Raw genomic sequence first — 9,315 nt, forward strand, 5'->3', positions numbered from 1 at the left:
GATTCACTATGTACAGTTATAGCCTATTTTCTCTAACGTGTGTAGCTAATTATACCAGTTCCTTTCTACTTTTGCAGGAGGCACAATAATCCTAACTTTAAACAAATGATACATAAAGTTATGAATAAATAATGAGCTCATCACTGTGTCCCATGTGTGCAGACTCCATGAAAATCACACACACACACAAAAAAAGAAAGATGCAATAACTGCACTAACATGGTTGAATAAAGCATAAAACACCGAGTTTCACAGTCATCACTTACCGTCATTTATGGTGAGAAGAGTGGACACAGCACACAGAAACCCATTGCACCAGACTCAGACTCCTTCCGCTTGAATGGATGGGGGAAAAAAGAAAAAACAATCTTGTGATTTTTTTTTTTGGATGAAATGTTGTGGAATAAAATCAGAGGTAAAGCCTTTAATTGCCAGCGCGCGCGACAAAAAAAATACCTCTTTTTTTCGATGCAGTCTTCGCGCTGCAGCACTTAAGGAAAAGAAGGAGCGAGGGAGAGAGAGTGGTGGTGGTAGGAGAGAGGGAGGGATGGAGGAGGTAAAGGAGGGAGGGAGAAAGAGGGAGGGGAGCAGTGTAATCAATAATTGTATTTCATTGAGTGATGCGGGTAATTCCGTCCGATGGAACAATCTCGTTAGTTAGGAGGCTGAGTGACGTGAGAGTGCAGCGCGTGAATGCTAAACAAGGACAGGAGGGTTCGTCTGTGCTGCTTGTACATAACGTGGATGTGAAATAATGATAGTTCCTTTATACAGAGTAGAGGAAAATAGTGATGATATAAACAAAAAAGCTTTAAAAAAAAGTTTGTTGAATGACACAGAATCACTGCTGCTCTGATCACACTATCACACAGCGACTGTCTCTGTCCCTGGTGCTGGAGCGAGAGCAAGACAGGGGCGGGACTCTAAGTGGGTGGGGCTACAAAATGATTTACAATTTGAAGTGCGTATAGTCCCGCCCACTTGTAGTCCCGCCCCCTCTCTTGCAGTTTGCTATTTGCAGTGTTGTAATGTAACGTAATGTTACTGTACTTCAGTACAAAACCATATATCTGTACTGTACTTTGTTATTTATATTTCTAGCAACTTTTACTCCACTACATATCTCCCCACAGAACAAGCTTTTTTAAAGCACTAAAATACAAATTTTGGAAAATGTTTGCGGCAACGTTACAGCACCACATACAGGCCTGGCATATGTACTACAGCAAGTAAATTTCAAAGTTCTCTGTGGTGGAGTCTGCACCTCCTCTCGCCATAAACTCTTTCAAGGAAGGGGTGTCTGTGAAAATGAATCAGCAGAGAGTATAAAATGACAAAGTAAATGGGGAGCGGAGGCTTATAAGAGGAAACACCTGTTCAGTAAAATATGACAAGGCCATTGTAAAATGGGAAAAAAGCACAGGTCTAATAAATCACAAGCCTTATAAAGGATTCTCATTTGTTACTGGAGGTGAGTTTTGCCAAGGACTTAAAATTCACTGTCACAACTATGTGTAGACAAAGAAGCGCAAATGTACACAGAAACAGAAGAAAAATGTTTTGTTTCTTAAATTCAAGTATCCAGCCACCACTGTAAGACACGAAAAGCCCATGAAAACAAAGCATCAAATAAACAGTGTGTTACTAAAGAGCTCACACAGCTTTGGCTTTATCATGAGAAAATGAGTCACTAAGCAGCTTCTACAGATGATGCTCACCTTGCATATTAGTCTCATAAATGGATAAATGGTGTCAAGTAGGAGTCAAAATGAGACAGTGAGTCATAGAGTCCTGGCCCTCAGACCTCAGAGGAACTAGGTTCGTGTAATCAAAGCGATTCCCCATCTCCTCAGTTTACCCTCCACAGGTTATTTACCCGTAAATTACTTCTTCATGGGAGCAACAGTAAATTTCCACATACAGGCACAGCCTGGTCACTTGTGGAATAAAGACACAGACAATGAGGCTTGATAATCTTGATCTGAACAGGTCTCTGAGACACTCCAGAATAAAGGTGTTCAGGGGATCAGAATGACAGCCGCAATATAATGAAAACACAGTAAAACAGAAGGTTTTCACAGCTGAGCAAACACTGTCCTGCAGATCAGAGTCTACAGTGTTTTATTGTCTGTTTTGTTGTTTGTTTTTTAGGTATTTTAGCTATTATATTTCTATATTCTATTTATTTTATTTATCGCTGACGTTCAGCATTTGTTTCAGATGTTGTTTTTAAGTGCTTTATAAATAAAGTTGGCCACAAAAACAATTTCGCACTCGCGTTACAATAATTGCGTAACCTTTTTGGAGATGAGTGGGCTTCCTGAGACAAAGGGTGAGACAGTGACTGTCTGTGTCAGATCCTAGCGCCTCGGACACTCGTGAGTGGATCCTGTAAAAAAAAAAAAAAAGGGAGGGAGGGAAAAGAGAAGAGACGATGAACTGAAGCAAACCGGGACATTCAGTCGTCTCATTTCCAGCATTCACATCGTTAAAGCCAACGAGTGAGATGATGTGATGTGTTTCTATTCAACTAAAGTCACATTAAAATGGCTGACATGTAGCTGTGCATGTGCTTCAGCATCAACACACGTACACGTGAGACAGTGGCTGAGCAGATTGTAAACGATGCATACAGTGTGCACAAAGACACACACACACAAAAGCATGCAAGGGCACAAACACGCACACAAAAAGAAACTTTTTCTTCCTCTGAATTTGATGATTCACAGAGGCAGTGACCTAAGGCTTGGGACTTTCTATCTCTCTCTCTGTCTCTCTCTCTCTCTCTCTCTCGCTCTCCTTCGCTCTCCTTTGATTCAGAGTTGGGAGACGAGCGTCCCTCCAGCCACAGGACTCCATTTACTCGTGCATGTGAGCTGAGGAGCACTTAGCTTAATGTACGGGACAGCAGAATGACCCTCTCCCTCTCTCTCTCTCTGTATTCTCACACACAGGCCACTGCACATGCCGCCACATTCTCCGCCTCCTCTCTTGTGAGGTCTACGCACTGTTCTCTTTGTCACATCCACATGCATGTAAGAAAGAAATACACTTAGAGAATATCATATAGCCTCACAGCAAGAAGAAGAAGTGGTTGCTGGTTTGTGGGCCCTTCCAGGTTCTCTGGTTTCCTCCCACAGTCGAAAAACATGCAGAGGTTAATTGGACACTCTGAATTGCCCATAAATTTGAGTGAATGATGGTTCATCTCTTTATCTCTTTTTGTTAACCTGCCTTTCGCCCTATGTCAGCACGAATTGGCTCCAGCAGTCCCATGTGGAGGATAAAGTGGTAGATGATTAATGAATGAATTAATAATATAATACAATTTAATAGTATACAATCTAATATGCAGACTGGATACCGCGTGTGTAAAGAGTAGCTGTCAATGTAATGAATTCCGGTGCCAAGAGCAATAAATTACAGCTTAATACTGGTTGAAGGTGCTTTAATAAGAACATGACGCATGATCCATACACATGGGTATCCCCTGTCATTTGCTCCATATGAGTGTATGTGTTGTGAAATTGTCAGATTTTATACAACTATAGTGCAGTACTCATTCAATATGTGCCTGATTTTAGTATTTTGTGTTTGTGGAGGTTTTTTTTCTATGAAATTAACAGCTAATGTGATTTAATGATTAACTTTAAGATTCACCTGGGCTTGAGTAAAGTGCAGTAGGACTGCAACTAACTATTATTTTCATCAGCGATTAATCTGGTGCTTATTTTCTTGAATAATCGGCTGCTTGTTCTGTCCTCAAAATATTGAAAAATGTCGATCAGTGTTTCCCCAACCTAGAAATTATGCTTTAAATGTCTTGTTTTGTCCACAAACCAATCATTTAATGATTCAGTTTTAATGATTTCTTTGTCAAATGGAGCACAGTGAGCAGAAAATATTCACATTTAAGAAGCTGAAAACTCAGAAAACTTCAAGTACTGTACAGTAGGACACACTTTAAAATACCTTACTAAAGTAAATAGATGTGGATTTGCTGCACCTCAGCAAAATTAACGTAATATCTCTGGCATTTCTTGCCCAAAGAACATGGAAGTCTGCACTGCACACACACACTGGTGCCCTTTTCTAAGTAATCTGCCAAATTCCTCCATCCCCAGATTATGTCATCCCAATCTGTCCCTTACTACTCTAGTTGTGCTGCTCATAAACAGACAAATTGGGCCAAAAAAACCTAAATGTTCTGAATAGGATAGAATAGAATAGTGTTAAATACACAGATTCAGCATGTCCCTACACATCTATAATGTATATTACGCCCACAACAGTTTTAAACCCACTGTTTTTTAATCCCTTTTACTTCCAGCAGATTTGCAGTGGCAGCTTTCTGGAGGTCTGTTTCTCATCCTCATCCATATTAAACAGATGTGGACACTGACGGTAATTGTTTGTGCCTTTTTGGAGATAGAGGCTCAGGTTAACTGGTTTAGTCTTGATCCTATACCTCCGAGCCTGCACTCATACAGTGCATGTACAGTATACTGTATGTTCCATAATAATTACAGACATTATGCAGCAGTGCTGTCCCTCGTCTGGCTGTAAATACTGTATTTGTTTGCTGGTAAATTCAGCACACAAGTGTTCTGCAAGAGAAACAAAAGGACACTGGTGTCACTGATAGAGAGAGGTGATGGATTAGAGAGGCCCAAGAGGGAAGTCCAGCACCATCAAAATGTAATGAAAACTAATTTGAAAACAGCCGGCGGCTAAGAATAACTGGAAGATGAGTTGTGGCGACATTTTTGTTGGACGAGAGGTCATCATTGTCTCATATGAAAGAAAAAAACGTCGAGATAAGATTACGATTGATGATGGCACGTTAGATGCTGTCGACGGGAGTTATGGCTGTCTGTAAACATGTGTGACTGGAGAATCGATCACGGGCAAAACACCGCCTCACACTGGGTTTGTAATCTGCAGTTTTACACGAATTTCAAAAAGGTGAAATGACAGAAAAATAGATTAAGACTTGAGGCTGTTACTGCGCCGAAAGAACAAGTTAAATCACAAAGTCAACCTAGTAGTGCAAAACGTTATTTCCTCATTTTGGTTCTGTCACCATTGCAGGGTCTTTGAATTGTTAAGCGTATGTGAGCTAAAGTACCAGGGGGAAGAACGACAAATGGATTGTGATTATTGTCCTGGAACAGATTGAACAGAGCTCTGAGAGAAGAATGTGAGCTGAATCCCATTTCAGACCACGAGTCCAGGTGCATTTCGTTTGCTGAAAGGAAGGTGGATTTGACAAAAAGGGCGGGGGGTCAAAAAAAGGAGGTTGAGGCAGTAATTCTGGCTTTAATCTCACAAATATCAACAGTGGTGTATTGTCTTTGTCAGCTACAAAATGTAAAATAATAGTAGATACTGGCTGGAGTTCAGTCTCTGTCATCTGACTCTATCAGGTTGATTCTTCTTGGTGTTAATCGAGATTCTGTTACTTTCTGAGAAATCTGTATAACATAATGTACATTTAATCTAGAAAGTATTTTTACATTTGAACACAGAAAATAAAATGATGTAGGGATTCATCTGTTGATTTAATCTGTCGAGTAGTTGGTTGGTCCATAAAATGTCATAAAATGTTGAAAAATGTTGATCCAACCTGGAAATGACGATGTTCTCAAACGTCTTGTTTTGTCCACTAACCAAAAATTGGTGATGCAATTTCTACAAATATACACATTTGATGGCCCACAACACTCTTTATATATAAAACAAGGCAGTGGACAATGGCACATGTTGTAATATGCAGCTACTGTATGTCACAGTTTTACTGTTAGTCCATGCTGATGTGCTTTTGTATATATATACCTATGTGCCTGGTTTATGTAGAGTATGTTTCCATATGGGTTTGTTCACTGTTTCACTAATTCCCTGCGCTCGTGTGCGTTTGTTTATGCAGCTGTCTGTTTCTCATCAGTCCCTAATAACTCAGACAAAAGCAGACATGCGTAGAGGAAATTTGTAATTCAGCACCAATTGCCAATTGGTTGGAAAAAAAGCAGTGTACCTATAATAAGCCAGGTTAGGAAGACAGAAATAACCCGCCTGCAATAAAAAAAAAAAAATGCCAGGACGAACACATCACCAAAACCTTTCAAAACATGTGACTCATACACTCTAACATGAAAAAAAGAGAAAATAATCTGTAGGAAGAGGTTTCCTTTTGAATGACAGGAAGCTGTAGCTCCCAACAGAAGCGAGGATTATCCTGTGTCTCACCATTCTGGTTGAAATTCATAGTCTGCGTCAACTGTAAAGACATGTAATAGGAAAATGTGTGCCAAAAAAAACCTTATAAACCACAGGGAAGCAGGACAATCTGACGTTCTGTCAGTCCTTAAAAGGGCTTTTTGAGCGTTAAGACTTGGTCTTATGGTAAGGGTTAGAATAAGGTTTAAGTAAGGGTAATGGTTCGGTACTTAGTTGTGGTGTTTAAGGTTAGGGTAAGGGGCTAGGGAATGCAATATGTCTGATTGTTCTCACTACGAATGCTGCACAAACGTGTCCGTGTTTGATAGCATGGCTGTGGTGTGTTAAAAGGTCAGTTTCGGTACATCACATCAGCTCCGCATGACTCTATCGATCTGCATTTCTCAGTGTTAAGATTGACATTGACATTCCTGCACTGCACACAGGAAGTGATTTGTCAATAGCAACACTGTTCAAATAAAGCACAAAGAAGTGCCGACAAAAAACCTCAGGGAACACAAAAACGCTCCCAGTCTGATAGTATAGTCATGGGGTCAGTTCCTGTCCTTTATTTTGTTGAAGTTCTTGGTTTCCTGTGTTCATGTGTATTGTGTTCTGCTTTTTGTTTCAGGAGGCTGGCTGGTTGGTGGGGGCAGAACTTCTGAGCCACACACCTGCAACTCATCTCCTTGTTTACTTCTGCTATTTAGACTCTGGATCCACAGTTGCCAGTGTGTCATGTCTACGCTGTGTGTTAATGGCCCTATTTTTGTGATTCACAGAGACTCTTGCTTCTTATAATTTTTGTTCCTTTGACACTTTTTAAATTGCTGTTTTTTCCCCCCTCTTTTTCAGTTCCTTGGACTTTGTGTTTTTGTAAAACAATTAGTTCCTCCTTTTTTCAATCAACAATCTGGATGTCTGCTCATTTTGGGTTTAGTCAGTTTATCCTTTAAAAATCATCATAAGTATTGCATGTTCACATTAATGATCACTATTGTTACATTGTTTCTGTGAACAATATGAACAACAACCGAAAATGACACACTGCAGCTTTGATTTTAGCAGACTTTGCTTCCATAAGCAAACATCAACACTCTGTGATTCAGTGTTTTCAGGGCAGCTTACTGCACTGTCACCAAAGCCACAGTCATGCACTCCCTCTTTTTCAAAGTCAGCATGCAGGTCTCTCTCACAACAGTGCTGAGCGGATGTTTTTTGGACAACCAGGTACCCACAGTAAGTACTCAGCCAGGTGGTGAGGAGGCCTTATTGGTCCAACAGTGCTGCTTCCAGCTCTGCCACGGCTGAGAGGAACCATATGTCTCCCCTCTCTCTCTGAAGTCTGCCCATGTCTGGAGTTTGCCAAGCTGCTGTGTTTATCCCACACAAGTGTCTGAAAACTGCTAAGTACTATAGGTGGGTAAAGGTTGTAAATGGCCACAGGGAGTTTCACATGGTGGTGGTTTTCCCCATAGACTTTTTTCCCCATAGACTTTTACACACTTAAGTGTAATTTAGTCTCTTTATGGAAAATAACTTAATCAGCGTATGCATTCAGGCTGCTATGAAAAACATATCTTTAAATGGGGCATAATTTGCAACTATTTTGATCACTGGTATATCGGTTTGACTGTTTTTTTTTTCAATAATTAAAACAAGTTTTCAGATTTTTCCAGGTTTGAGAAACACTGATCAACATTTTCTGACATTTTATGGTCTAAACAAGTACACGGTTAATTGGGAAAATAATGGACAGATTAATCAATGATGAACATATTGTTAGTTGCACTACACACACACACAGGTGGGTTCTTTAAACAAAGACCATTCAAGCATGTAATTTACTACCATAGTTGCCACAGTAACCCGCATACAGATCTGTCTCCATTCATTTCTCCATGTGAGATGGAGGCGGAAGTGGCTCGTTTAGTGATATACCTGTAGCATTCCTTGCGATATCTCTTGCATTTCTCGTAAGAATGCGGCCAAAGTCAGCACTGCACATACTGGTGCACTGAGTAAGTCACCTGCCATGTTTAATATTCAATAGATGTCTACTTCCATAAATGTCTTCTTCCAATAATCTCTGGCAGGCTGTACACCACAGTTTTACAGTAACCAATCACCTTCAGTAATGAGTTCTCATGCTGCTGCTGCCTTTGATCTGCAATCTCCACTCATTTCCTATGGAGGATAAATCGGCTGTTGCCTTTTAACTGCACCCTCTCAATTTGTTTGCTATGAGAGAGACACTGTAGAGAAAGGGAAATATTTTTAAAAAAGTATAAAAAATTGGGGGAGAAAAATGAAATTCAGTTCAGAGCGAACGTTCTTATGATTGAAATCATCTGATAATGTAAGAGACAACACAGTGACAGATTTGTAATCATGTGCAGCATAGGTTCTCAAATTTTGTTTTTTTTTAACACGCACCACCTGGGAAAATATTGAGCTCTTGAAGTAACACCATTATCACCAACAATCTCTCATCATCCTCCTCTTCCTAATATATACTTCACATACTGGTATAGTGACCAGTGTGTGTGATTATATTAAGATGGAGCAAGAGATAAGGTGACTCTATTATTTCATTTTTTGGTTATTTGTTTAATTTTTAACGCACAATTCCTCAGCTCCACTCTGATAGTTATATACAGTTGAATAGCATTTCTGATTTTCCTCCAAGTGCCGCTAGAAGAAGCTCGAGCACCACTGGTGGTACATGTTCCACAATTTGAGAACCATGGGTCGGGACAACATCAATATCATATCAAACTTTGAAATGAAATCATAGGACAGCAGAGCCAAGAGACGAAAAGGGAATTATACATGTGCAAAAATACAGATGGAAAATTCAACAAATATAGACATATTTTATTTTGTAGGCATGATTCAGTCTTATGGGTAAAATGTAGAAACCTAACCCCCCAATAGAGTTAGAAAATACTTGATTTTGTTCATAATGTAAACTTCATTAGTGTGGTGGGAGCAGCTGGTGGGATTGGCGTCGTTCCGCTTACCGTTGTCGTGGAAACCTCTTAGCCAGTCAGAGGCGACTTGGCAGGAAGCTGCAGAACCGGAAGCCAATGAGCGGGT

General features: G+C 40.1%; 1 protein-coding gene across 3 annotated transcripts in view; it reads right to left on the reverse strand.

Annotated features, from left to right (window-relative positions):
* The window catches only part of sv2ca (synaptic vesicle glycoprotein 2Ca), a 48,684-nt gene extending 39,388 nt beyond the window's left edge, over positions 1–9,296 (reverse strand). The window contains exons 1-2 of one of the 3 annotated variants that reach the window (XM_044025601.1): positions 9,240–9,296; positions 267–335 (exon numbers count right to left, since the gene is read on the reverse strand). The gene's annotated coding sequence lies outside the window, so the exon portion shown is untranslated. Of the gene's footprint in view, positions 1–266; positions 437–456; positions 546–9,239 lie in introns of those variants that run through there. The other 2 variants (XM_044025599.1, XM_044025600.1) reach the window with 2 other exon arrangements.
* Positions 9,297–9,315: the final 19 nt, after the last annotated feature.

This window comes from Solea senegalensis, linkage group LG5 (assembly GCF_019176455.1).
Source record: "Solea senegalensis isolate Sse05_10M linkage group LG5, IFAPA_SoseM_1, whole genome shotgun sequence".
Classification (NCBI taxonomy): Eukaryota; Metazoa; Chordata; class Actinopteri; order Pleuronectiformes; family Soleidae; genus Solea; species Solea senegalensis.